This window comes from Ambystoma mexicanum, chromosome 3q (assembly GCF_040938575.1).
Source record: "Ambystoma mexicanum isolate Mex_15411 chromosome 3q, UKY_AmexF1_1, whole genome shotgun sequence".
Lineage (NCBI taxonomy): Eukaryota > Metazoa > Chordata > Amphibia > Caudata > Ambystomatidae > Ambystoma > Ambystoma mexicanum.
The window spans coordinates 724488749-724501600 of record NC_090926.1 but is presented as its reverse complement, the minus strand read 5'-3'; positions in this window follow the sequence as shown (position 1 = coordinate 724501600).

The following is a 12852-nucleotide window of genomic DNA, read 5'->3' as shown; positions in this document are numbered from 1 at the left end:
TTCAAACAAAATTGCATGCAAGCACAATCTATGTTTAAATCTTTAAAAAAATACTACAATTTCATATTTTTTTCTTCTTATTTATTTATTTACTTAATTACTTTAATTTAGACATGACATTGAGGCGCTATTACCTAGAACAGCTTAGTGACAGAAATAGTGGTATTCTCTGGTATATCATAAATTGCACAAGACATAGTAAAGATATTTTTTTTTGCTACAGTTAGTCATTCAATACAATTTGTTCATTAAGAACATATCATATGCACTGAACTGATGCAATGTATCTTATGTAAATAAATTAGTTTAATGGTTTTAAAGAAGGCACTGAGGATTTCAATTAAAAAAATCAATATCTAAATTAAAAACAGCGCTATATACAAACAAAGTTAATAATTTGAAGCTTTTACAATTGCAGTGAAGACCAGTCTCCTGAAAAGAAGCAGCCAAATTCGAAGAACAAAGAAGAACTAAGAAGTTACCTGTTAATTTAAGAAAAAAAGTAAGTAGAATATCACCATAATATTTGTATTACTAATCAAACATACTATAACGTTAATACAAGCTATTTCTGTGCCTAAAAATAGAGATTGTGTGCCATTTTGTCCAAAAATCTCCATTTCTTAAACAGCGATTTACAGCCAGAATGGCCCACAAATTCCTATTTTGGACACACAAATTACCCAACTGAACCACTACAATTTTCATATTATAGAACAAACAACTATTTTAATTGTATACATTAGATTTACTATTTGTACTTTTCCACACCACTAGCTTACTTTTTTTTTGTCATCTGAATTCCAGTTTAGTAACACATAAATTCAAGAATACCTATCCCTACTAGTTGTAGTTCCCAATGCACAATCACACACCATTACATACATCTTTATCATCTTACTCAAACATTCATCCACACAGCACACTTACATTCCAGAACACCCCAACCCATATCTTCTTTATTTTTTTCAACAGACCCTAAAGAATGCCTACCAAAAGTCAAGTCCATAGAAAACAACGCAAAAGTAGAGGAAATGAAAATAAAAGTGTCCAACATAAGCATCCATCTCTAGCAGAATTTGTAAAAAAAAGTTGAAACAAAACAGCTAATACAGTCATTTAGTGAATCACAAGAAATTTCAAGTACAAAAACTTTGCCTCCTCTATCAAAATGTAAAACAAACCAAAAAACAATTAACAGAAAATCAGCTATCACTACAGATAAAACTACTTCTTCAAATTTTAATATAGTGCAAAGTAAGCATACCAAGAAAAGTATTTTAGCCAAAATGTACAGTCACAAAGTCCTTCAAAATCTTATAAAAACTGGAGAGAAATCAGGTTCAATGCTTAAAACCTATCGTAGGAAATTCATCTTAGAAGCATTGATGGACAGTGCAATTCTTCTCAAAAGAAAGTTATTTATTTTACTGTTAAACAAAATGAAACCACTAACGAAACTAATAACTAAATTACAAAAAAGACTTCTTAATAAGCGAAATGTCAACCGAAAGAACTTCTTAAGTATCTTCGGAGGTGAATGGAATCACACTACGAGCACAGAACCATATTTTAATGAAGAAACGTACAAACAAAAGCAAACAAATACAATTGACATACATAGCAGTGGTCGAGGTTATGAAAAAGTGAATAATACCATAATGGAACAATAAGTACTCCTTACAAAAGTATGCCCTGAAAACTTAGAATTACCCCTCCTTTCAACTGAATCGGAACATCTAGTGTACAAATGGCCATGCACGTCAATGTGTAACATTCCCAAACAATGTTTCAAATCTTTACGCCAATTCCTCAAAGAATATGTAAAAAGCAAAGACAAAATCAAAATTAAATTACTGCAAAATATGGATACCTGTCCAGTGCGCAGGTACACAGGACTACAAGGACATTGATTGGCCTGCATTCCAGGACCTACTTGTAAAACCACTTTCCATGATATCAAAAGGATATCAACACATCATTCAACTATAAGAAATCTAGTCTATAAACTGTACTATGCTAAAAGTCCTGCTTTAGCACTAGCACAGTTAAATAACATCCTTCTACATGGTACAGCAAAAGACCTACTTGACGAAATTCACTATATCCAGAAAAATATTTTGGAAGTGAAAGCCATTTACAGAATGAAATAGCTTTAAACCAATTAAGCAACAATTCTACACATGGCAACCTTTTGCTAAACACATATAAAAAAGAAATACTAAAATTTAAAAGTACATCAGCTGAAGTACCAAACCATGTATGTTTATGTTGCTGTAGAACTGTTTTATAAAAGTAACACAAAAACTGTAGATCTATCATACAAAATAGAAGACAATGAAGATTTTAAATGGTTTGAATTAGCTCTCTACCTTGTAGCAGAAAACAAATACGAAATAACTGAGCCCTTAATACTTTGCAGTTACTGCACTACAAAACTTGACAACAACCAAACTCCTTCACGTGCTATCACAAATAATTTGAAATTATACCCAGTACCAAAACCCCTACAACAACTTAATTTATATGAGAGCATCATAATTCAAACAGTACACCCAGTTCAAGCAATAATACGCCTTCAACCAAAAACAGCAAAATTACCTCCCTCTGAATTGGTAAAAGGCATTCGTGGAACAGTAGTTTATTTCCCATTAGATCTAAAAGAAAATGTGCATACTCTAGGAGTGCAACGTCCAATGCAGCAATCTTTAATTATCTTAGTAAATGGAGTACCTACAAAAGACAAAATAATATGGAAACAGCTGGTAGATTTATATAAAGTTAGACAAGCCTTCCAATATCTTAAAGAGAATAATGAATATTACAAAGAAATTAATATTGAAGAAAACTTGAAAGATACAACTGAAATAATTCAAGAAACACAAGAAGCTGGTCAATTTGAGCTACTAGATCCTGCTACAATATCAAATACTTTAGACCATTATACAATGCATCCTTTGCACTGTAATGACACCGTAGAAGATGTACTGGAAACTTACCAAATGCGTCAAACAAAAGGATCGCCAATCAGCATATGGGAAAAGAGTATAGAAGCACATGCTCTTCCTCTACTCTTTCCTACTGGCAAAGGAGGAAGGTATGATGATAGACCTATTCAAATATCAGCTTCAGAATACCACTCATTACAGATGTATTCTGAAGATCCCAGATTTAGACAAAATGTGGAATACATATTCCACCTACTCTTTGAAAGTGAACTAGCAACTTTATGTTACAGAGTTGCACACATATTAAAATCAGGATCACACTTTCAAAATATGACAGCTACATAATTATTAGAAAAAGTGCAACAAAAGGATGAGGTTTTACAATCAAATATTACAAATCTATTAGCAAATATGCGTGGTACTAAAGAGTACTGGTTTCGACGTCATGGAGATGTACGTTGTATGATCAGAAACCTTGGCCCACCCACTTGGTTTGTTACATTAAGTTGTGCAGAATCTGCATGGGAAGATTTACATGATTTCCTACGCATATCAAATAAAAACAAAACAAACATAGATATACTAACACATGGAGAACTTTGTTCTTTGGATCCTGTTAATGTTTCAAGATATTTTCACCATCGCTTCATTTCTATGCTACATTTTATTTGTAATAAAACTGTTCCTCCCCTTGGAGAAGTGCAACACTTCTTTAAGAGAAAAGAATACCAAGCCAGAGGAGCACCACATATCCACATGCTGTTATGGATAAATATGCTCCTAAATTTGGTCAAGACAGTGATGCCGCTGTTTTACAGTTTATTGAAAAATATGTCACTTGTGAAATTCCATCAGAAGCCACAAATAGTGATCTTCATGCACAAATTTTACAATTTCAAAGACACAAATGTGGAAAATATTGTCATTGCAAATACGAAAACAAAGGGAAATACTACACCAAATGCCGATTTGGTTTCCCTAGACCAGTTACAAATACAGGTCAAGTGAACAACCTCATGTCTTCAGTTAGACGTAGGCACTCATTACAAGTCAGGCAGTGGACCATGGTGCTATTAGCACCATGGTCCATGCCGGATTCCGCCATGGTGGATGGTGGAATTACCGCCCCATTCCAAGGTGAGTGGGGCGGTAATTCACCATTTGCCCTTCCCCATTCCCATTTTTGCCCCATAGGGCATAATGGGGATGGGGAAGGCGCTAATTACGGCATCGTAAATTACGGTGCCGTAATTATCACCAAGGTCGCTTAGCGCCTTAGACTTTAACGCCTGCAAAAAGCAGGCGTTAAAGTGTGAATCAGGCGTTAAGGGTTAACGGCGCTGACGGTGCTGTTAAGCCCTTAACGCCTGACTTGTAATGAGGGCCATAGTGTTAAAGGTAAGTCACCTAAAGATACATATTACATAAAAAGAAAAGAAGAAGAAAAATATATCAATGATTATAATGCAATCATTGCCCACTTATGGAATGCAAACATAGATGTGCAGTACATTGCAGACAATTCTACTGCAGTTGCACGATATGTCACAGCATAATTAACTAAAGCAGAAAAGACAGAGCTCCAAGACCTCTGGAATGACCTGTCATCAGATAAAACAGTATATCAGAAATTATACAGCTTGGGCATAAAAATGCTCACCCATAGAGAATGTGGATCATATGAAGCAGCTGATTGTTTAACTGGTACTGTATTGTATGGTAAATCTAAACATATAGTATGGCTAAGTCTTGGTCCAGCTAAATCTAGAAAAGGAGTTCTAAAATCATATGAAGATATAGAAACAATAGCCAAACATGATCCCAACAGCCAAGACATTTTAAAAAACAATTTATTGGACACATACTACCTAAACAGAAGTAATACTTTGGAAAACATGTTTCTATACCACATAGCCCAAAACTACACATACAAAAATAATATGAAACCTGATGAAAAAAAAGGTAAACATAGAGTGACAAACTGTGAAGGCAGCTTAGTTAAACTCACTAAACCAAATTCAATCAATCATATCAAATTGTCATTAAAGACTCCTCAACATAAAGAAGTATATTACATATCCCTGCTACAACTCTTCAAACCATGGAGAAAAGAAGAACAATTACTAGATAACTATGACTCATATGAGGATGCATTCAAAGCAAATGAAAGCACTACAACTGATGTAAACTTTACACAGTACAAAACAATGTTGCACAATGAACAGCAACACGAAGAAGAACTCCAAGCCCAACTAGATAAGGACACGCCTGACAGTAGTCAACCTACTGTAACAGGAAGCCAAGAACCACTGGGAGAACCACTAAAAATAAATGAGGCAGAATTAGCTATGATAGAAGTAGAAAACACCATGTGTCAGTATGAAGATAAGGAAGACTTAACTATACTACAATCAAAACTAAACAATGAGCAAAGTAGCATTTTTCTAGAAGTAACAAAAGAAATTGCACATGGTGTAAAACATGAAATTAAAGAATGTTCCTGCCATAATTATAAACCTATACTACTGTACATCAGTGGTGAAGCTGGTTCTGGCAAAACATTCCTAATCAAAATCATTAGTAAGTTCCTTCAACAATTGACAAACAACAAACTGTCAGCTGTTGTCACTGCCCCCACAGGTTTAGCTGCCTACAACATAGGTGGTATTACATTACACCGATTACTACTATTACCAGTAGAACACCAGAACAAATTAGACTATTACCAACTTTCTGCAGAAGCTGCAATGGAATTATGCAGAGTATTGAAACAAATGAAAATGCTACTAATAGATGAAGTGAGCATGGTCGCCAACCTGATGTTAGCTTTGATTCACCTCAGATTACAAGAAGTACTCAAAACAGACTATGAAGAGCTCTCTGCAGGAAAACACATTATTGTTTTTGGAGATCTGCTTCAATTAACACCAGTAAAAGGTAAGCCTATTTTTAAAACATTAGGACACAGACTCTGCCGTAAAACTGTTGGCAGCATTGGAAATGTCAACCTTTGGCAACATTTCCAATACAGAGAATTAACAGAAAACATGCGGCAAACTGCTGATCTCACTTATGCCAACATTTTAAAAAGTATCAGAGTTGGTATACTTTCTAAAGAAGCAGAAGCAATATTGAAAACCCGGCACATTAATGCACTTTATGGCGATAATGCATGTGCTACAGATGTTATGGAACAATTAGCCCATAAAAATGTCAATTGTATGGCCTTAATGCCAACTCTTGCAAGCTGTTTCAAATTCAATGAAATCATGCTAAGTAAAGAAATGCAACCAATCATGGAAATTAGCGCCACAGACAAACTAGATGTACATGGTATGACACTACCCATGTGTGACCAAGCCACAACAAGACTAAATAGTTTAGAAATATCAATCTCAAATACAGCAGGCTTAGAAAAGATATTAAAATTATCCTTAAATTGCAGAGTAATGCTTAAACGTAACCTTGACGTGGACCAAGGACTAGTTAATGGAGCACTGGGTACAGTTGTTGGCTTTCAAACATACCCACACAACAACAACATTCAGTTTGACAATATACTCTTTGACAAACTTTCAGAAGTAAAAAGGATAGGACGCTCAACAGCTAGATTCCTTCTCTTCAAAGATATGTATGTACGCAGAGAACAATTTTCTCTAACTCTTGCATACGCAGTCACAATTCATAAATCACAAGGTCTTACCCTCGACAAAGCAATGATAGATATTGGTAACACAGTCTTTAAAGAAGGCATGAGCTATGTAGCACTATCACGCTTACGTACACTTGACGGTCTATTTCTAATCAACTTTGATGCAAGTAAAATAAACGCTGATATTCCTTGCATTTTAGAATACAATAGAATTCGCTCACTATACACCCCCCACCTAAACACATATTCTGTTCCACAAAAAGTAAAACATTATAAAAGAAAAATAAATCAAACATAAATGCAACAGGATGTCACTGCAAATCCTCCAAAGAGAGTAAAAGAAACTAATACTTCATCAAGTACCACAAGCAAAAAAGAATCAATTAGGGAAAGTAAACCAGGTATTTCTTTAAAGAAGGAAGACAAACTCCAATAAAAGCAGTTAGATACAGAACTACCTGGACCATTTGAATTCTCAAATATAGTTGGTGTAAGTTGCTACGCAAATGTAGCAATGAATATTCTATTTCAATTACCACCAATTGTTGACACCATTTACTTACACAGTACAGACCAATTGTGTTTGCAAATGTTAGTACTTCACAGAAATGCAGCAAACAATCCTGGCAACACGTATAGTGTTTATGGAATAAGACAACAATTGGACTACTGTGCTGAAATGGTGAAATTCACTATAAACTCACAGGAAGATCCACAAGAATTTCTAATGTACTTACTACAAGTACTGGAAAATAAAAACATACCTATAAATGAAATATTTCAGATTTCATACATGTGGAAACATACATGCACTCTCTGCAACAATGTGACACAAGAAGAAATCCCCAATGAACGCTTCATATATATATCAATACCAAATTGTGAATCCATTCCATTTCAGCGACTTATACAAAATGCAAACCATGGTAGATTATGCTCTACCTGCAATTCAGATAATCGCTCCACGTTAGTAATACAAACACATAGTACATACATAATACTAATGCTTCTACGTTACAATGCAGATGGTACCAAAAACAACTGCAAGCTGACTGGATTCACACATGGTCAAATATCACTTGGTAAGAAACCTTCACAACAATAGGTATAATCTACCACACAGGAGCCACAACCAATTCAGGGCACTACACTGCATATATAAAAAAGAAATGTGGATGGTTTGAATGTAATGATAGTACCATTACTCTAAAGCAGAGATTACCAGGAAATCTTACAAACACTTATTTGATGTTCTTAAAACCAAAATTTGATAACTAAACTGTATTTAAACCCTAAGTAAACTTGTGTTAAAACAATATAAACTGTTAGAATACACCAAAAGCTATCTAACTGCTCAAAGATTCTACAACAACTAATCAGATAAATGAATACCACTAAATTAGACCAAAAAATACACAGTTAGAATACGCCAATTGGTATCTAACTGCTCCAAAATTTTATAATATCAAAACAAATAAATAATATGTTACTGCTCCAAAAAAATACAACAAGCCAAAGTATAAAGCATTAGCCAGAAACAACAAGTGAACACTGAAAACAAACAAACAAATAAACTGTAGCATAACAGAAAAAGGTTTTTTTTTAATCCAACATGGATTTTTTTTTTCTCCCACAGACCCAATGATTTTAGCAACAAATACAGAAACTGAGCAAATTGCACAGTACTCTGATTTGTAATCTACAAAATAAGAGGGTCCAAAAAAAAAGAAATATCCCATTTGGCCATGCACCCAAGACTCTATGCCCTGGCAACAACCACCGCAGCATATCACATCCATAGAGTCAAACATTTGAACTATAGTCTAAGGAAACTTTTAATGTCCGCGGACATTATGAGTGTTCTTAGAACAATTTCAACTTGCCAGCGAACAATACGGACAGCGTTTTCAGGACACCCCCTACGAACATTTCAGAACAACGCGATAGTTCTTAGAACACTTTCAACTTGACAACGAACAATACGGACAGTGTCCTTAGGACACCCCCATTTTGTTTATTTGCAAACATTTCAGGACACTGCGAGTGTTCTTAGAACACATTCAACTTGCCAGCGAACAATACGGACTACGCCTTCAGGACACCCCCTACGAACATTCCAGGACACCGCAAGTGTTTTTAGAAGCGTCTTCAGAACACCACCATATTGTTTATTTGCGAACATTTCAGGACACCGTGAGTGTTCTTAGAACACATTCAACTTGACAACGAACAATACGGACAGTGTCCTCAGAACAACCCCATTTCGTTTATTTGCGAACATTTCAGGACACCATGAGTGCTCTAAGAACACATTCAACTTGACAGAGAACAATACGAACAGCATCTTCAGGACACCCCCTACAAACATTTCAGAACAACGCGAGAGTTCTTAGAACACATTCAACTTGACATAGAACAATACGGACAGCGTCCTCAGGACACCCCCATTTTGTTTATTTGCGAACATTTCAGGACACTGCGAGTGTTCTTAGAACACATTCAACTTGACAGAGAACAATACAGACAGCGTCCTCAGGACACCCCCTACAAACATTCCCTGGACACCGCGAGTGTTCTTAGAAGCGTCTTCAGAACACCACCATCTTGTTTATTTGCGAACATTTCAGGACACCGCGAGTGTTCTTAGAACACATTCAACTTGACAACGAACAATACGGACAGCGTCCTCAGGACACCCCCATTTTGTTTATTTGCAAACATTTCAGGACACTGCGAGTGTTCTTAGAACAGTTTCAGTTTGCTTGCGAACACAAAAAACGGACACATATTAAGTCCTCAGAACACCCCCCATTCAGTTTATTTAGAACATTTCAGAACACCTGTGATGTCCGCAGACAAATCGAACACAAAAATAACATCTAACACATACCTTGACAGAGAACAATACAGACAGCGTCCTCAGGAAAACCACATTTTGTTTATTTGCGAACATTTCAGGACACCGCGAGTGTTCTTAGAACACATTCAACTTGTCAGCCACAACCCCCATTCATATTTGCGAACATTTCAGGACACAGCGAGTGTTCGACAACGTCTTCAGAACACCCCCATTTTGTGTATTTGTGAACATTTCAGGACACCGCGAGTGTTCTTAGAACATATTCAACTTGACAACGAACAATACGGACAGCGTCCTCAGGACACCCCCATTTTGTTTATTTGCGAACATTTCAGGACACTACGAGTGTTCTTAGAACAGTTTCAGTTTACTTGCGAACAAAACGGACACATATTGAGTCCTCAGAACACCCCCATTCAGTTTATTTAGAACATTTCAGAACACTCGTGATATCCGCAGACAAATCGAACACAAAAAGAACGTCTACCACACAAAAAACACAACTTTCATCCTATCTCATACACTCCCACCCTCCCCAAACACTCCTACACACAACAAACATTCAGTCTATGGGGAAAAAAAGTTTTGTGACCCCCCCAATAACTTTGCCCCACCTGGACGAATCCTCACCAAATTCAGAGTGACCCAAATACTTTCTTTGCAAAGTTTGGTGAGGATCCGTCCAGTGAGAGCGAAGTTATAAGCCGTCCAAAAAGTGCTCTTCCTATGGAAACAGCAACTTAACCATAACTACATGGCCACTATCGTGGCCATGTAATATATGCACAATATTTTTTTTCATAAGAAACTTGGTTGACCACCCCATGACTGTCAGATGAGTTCCTAGTGTATCAAACCATGTCAGAGAAGGGCCAGAGGGGACAACCTTATGGGTGTCTGATAATTGGTATCAAACAAAAATGGTGCACACAACATATCCAATTGAACTCTAATAATAGTAGTGTGTTGGAGGTGGAAGTAGTATTAACTTCTTAAGTGCCAAGCTATTATTGAAGTCTATGTGAAAAGGACAAGTATACTCGTCCTTGGCACTTATGGTGACGGTGTGAGTATCCCCATATTACTGATAAACATCAATGCCCCACCAGACATTGCTTACTTAGAGATTTTACATGAATGTATTAATGTGATATGTACTAATTGGTTGTCGGGAGTTGGAAATTAATTTATTTTCATGGGGGAGATCTGAATGCGGGCTGCTTTGACCATGTCAGTTGTCCTGAGTTGAGATAAGTGAAGGGTGTCAGTACAATGTTGAAAAATAATGGAAATAAAAAGGGTGTGGAATGGGTTAGGTTTTTCAGGGAGTGGGAACTGATTATGTGTAATGGGAGAATGATGGGGGATCACCCAGGGAAAAAAACACTTGGCATTCAGGGAAAAAAGTGGCCACCTTAGATTACTTCTTTGTAAATAATAGGTGTGCTGAGCAGATGGTATCCCTACATGTACAGGTTACATATTTCTGTGATCGTGATCACTCATTGTCAGTGCTCATGGTCCCAGATGTTTGGATGGGGGCTGCTGTGGCTAACCATGGAAGGAACGTCCTGCCCTGGTCTCATGGAAGTATCATAAAAGAATAAAAGTTGATATTTCAGTTCTCTAACCACGAGCTGAATTACTTCTCTTGTCTTGGGGTAAACAGTATGGAGGAACGTCTTAAAAAAATTGGTCAATAAAGTAGGAAGTATAGAATATCGGGGAACTAGTATATTTAAGGTAAATCACACGCACATAATCATTGGGATATGTGATGCCAAAAGGTTGATGAGAAAGAGGATCAGGACTGTTAAGAGAGAGGAGGGACTGGGGTGGGAAATGGAATATAAGGTGCGGAAGATAAAACAAGAGTATAGGGTTTGGCTCAAATGATGGAGATTGTGTGAGAGAAATGTACAATAGCAACAGATGTTTGCTGCATTACGCAGCAAGAAACCCCATACTATATGGCAGATACTCACTACAGATAAAGGGGATAAGAGGAGTTACAGGATGAACTCTATAAGTGAACAACAGTGGTTAGAATATCTTAGGTTACACACTGGTGCCTCACAAAATGTGCAAGTACCTTCCAAAACTGGTGAACCACGGCTGCTCTGTATTAGGGAAGATGAGATGTATTCAGCGATCACTTACCTTAAGAGTTCCAGGACCCCGGGCCCGAACAGCCTTTTTGAATGTAGTGTTTAAATCTAATCCTGGACCATGGGAAAATGTATTAAAACTGTTATTTGATAAAGTATGTAGTAAAGGAGAAATACCGAAGTCTTAGCACCAAGCAATACGAGTGTTAAAGAAAGGGGATAGAGATATGCTTGCTAACTACAGGTTACTCCCACTATTGGACGCTACAGGTAAACTGTTTGCATCTTAGTTTTGTCTGTGTTACAATACTGTAAAAGGGAGAATAAAATCCTAGATCCAATGCAGATGGGCTTTCGACCTGGGACAGCCACCTCACAAAACATAAGACTACTGGATGATTGTATCCAGGAGGAATAAATGAGGAATAAACCTCATCTTTATCTGAGATATTTAGATTTTAGCACAGCATTTGATACAGTCAACCGTACTACACTATGGAATAAATTGCGAAGATGGGGATGCCTGGTGCGGTTGGTGGAAATTCTAAAGGGTTTGCATTCTGTCACGTATGTGCGATTGGACAATGCTGGTGCCTTATCTGAGCTGACATGGAAAGACAGGGAGGTCAAGCAGGGGTGTGTGTTGTATGTATTGCACAGCCCATGTCCGGGTGTCCGGGACGTTATTCTTCATCTGCGTATTAACAAATGACCTCTAATGATGATACAGGGTCCCCATATGGGGATCCCTGTGTAACCAATGTATTGTCATGTTTGTCGATTTCAAAATAAGCAAGAGACTGCATGACATATTTTTATGTAGTGTACAAAATTGGGTCTTCTAAACACATCCATTGTGGGTCAATTTGTGAGTCGTTACGGGTTTATCAGGTCGTGCACTTTTAGGAATTACTGTTTGAACACAGAATCTGAATCTGTTCACGTTGCTTTGTTTAAACTCTGGAATCATATTAATTTGTATCTAAAGGAGTAGAGTGCTTGGGGATATGATCAATTGTAGGTATAAACACATTTTAGGCAACAGTGTAGTTTAGGATCACCTTGAGGGGTATTTTAGGTATTTATTGAAAGGATTGTATAATGTAATTATAGTGTGGATTTCTGAAATAAACATTGTGTTATGTAATGTATTGTGACAGTTGGATTAGGTGTTTGTAAAAGGCAGAATCAAGTGTTATTATTAATGTATGCAGTGAACTGTGACAAATAAATACATAATAATGATATTTCCAGGAACTCCTTGCACACTACACAAATCCCTAT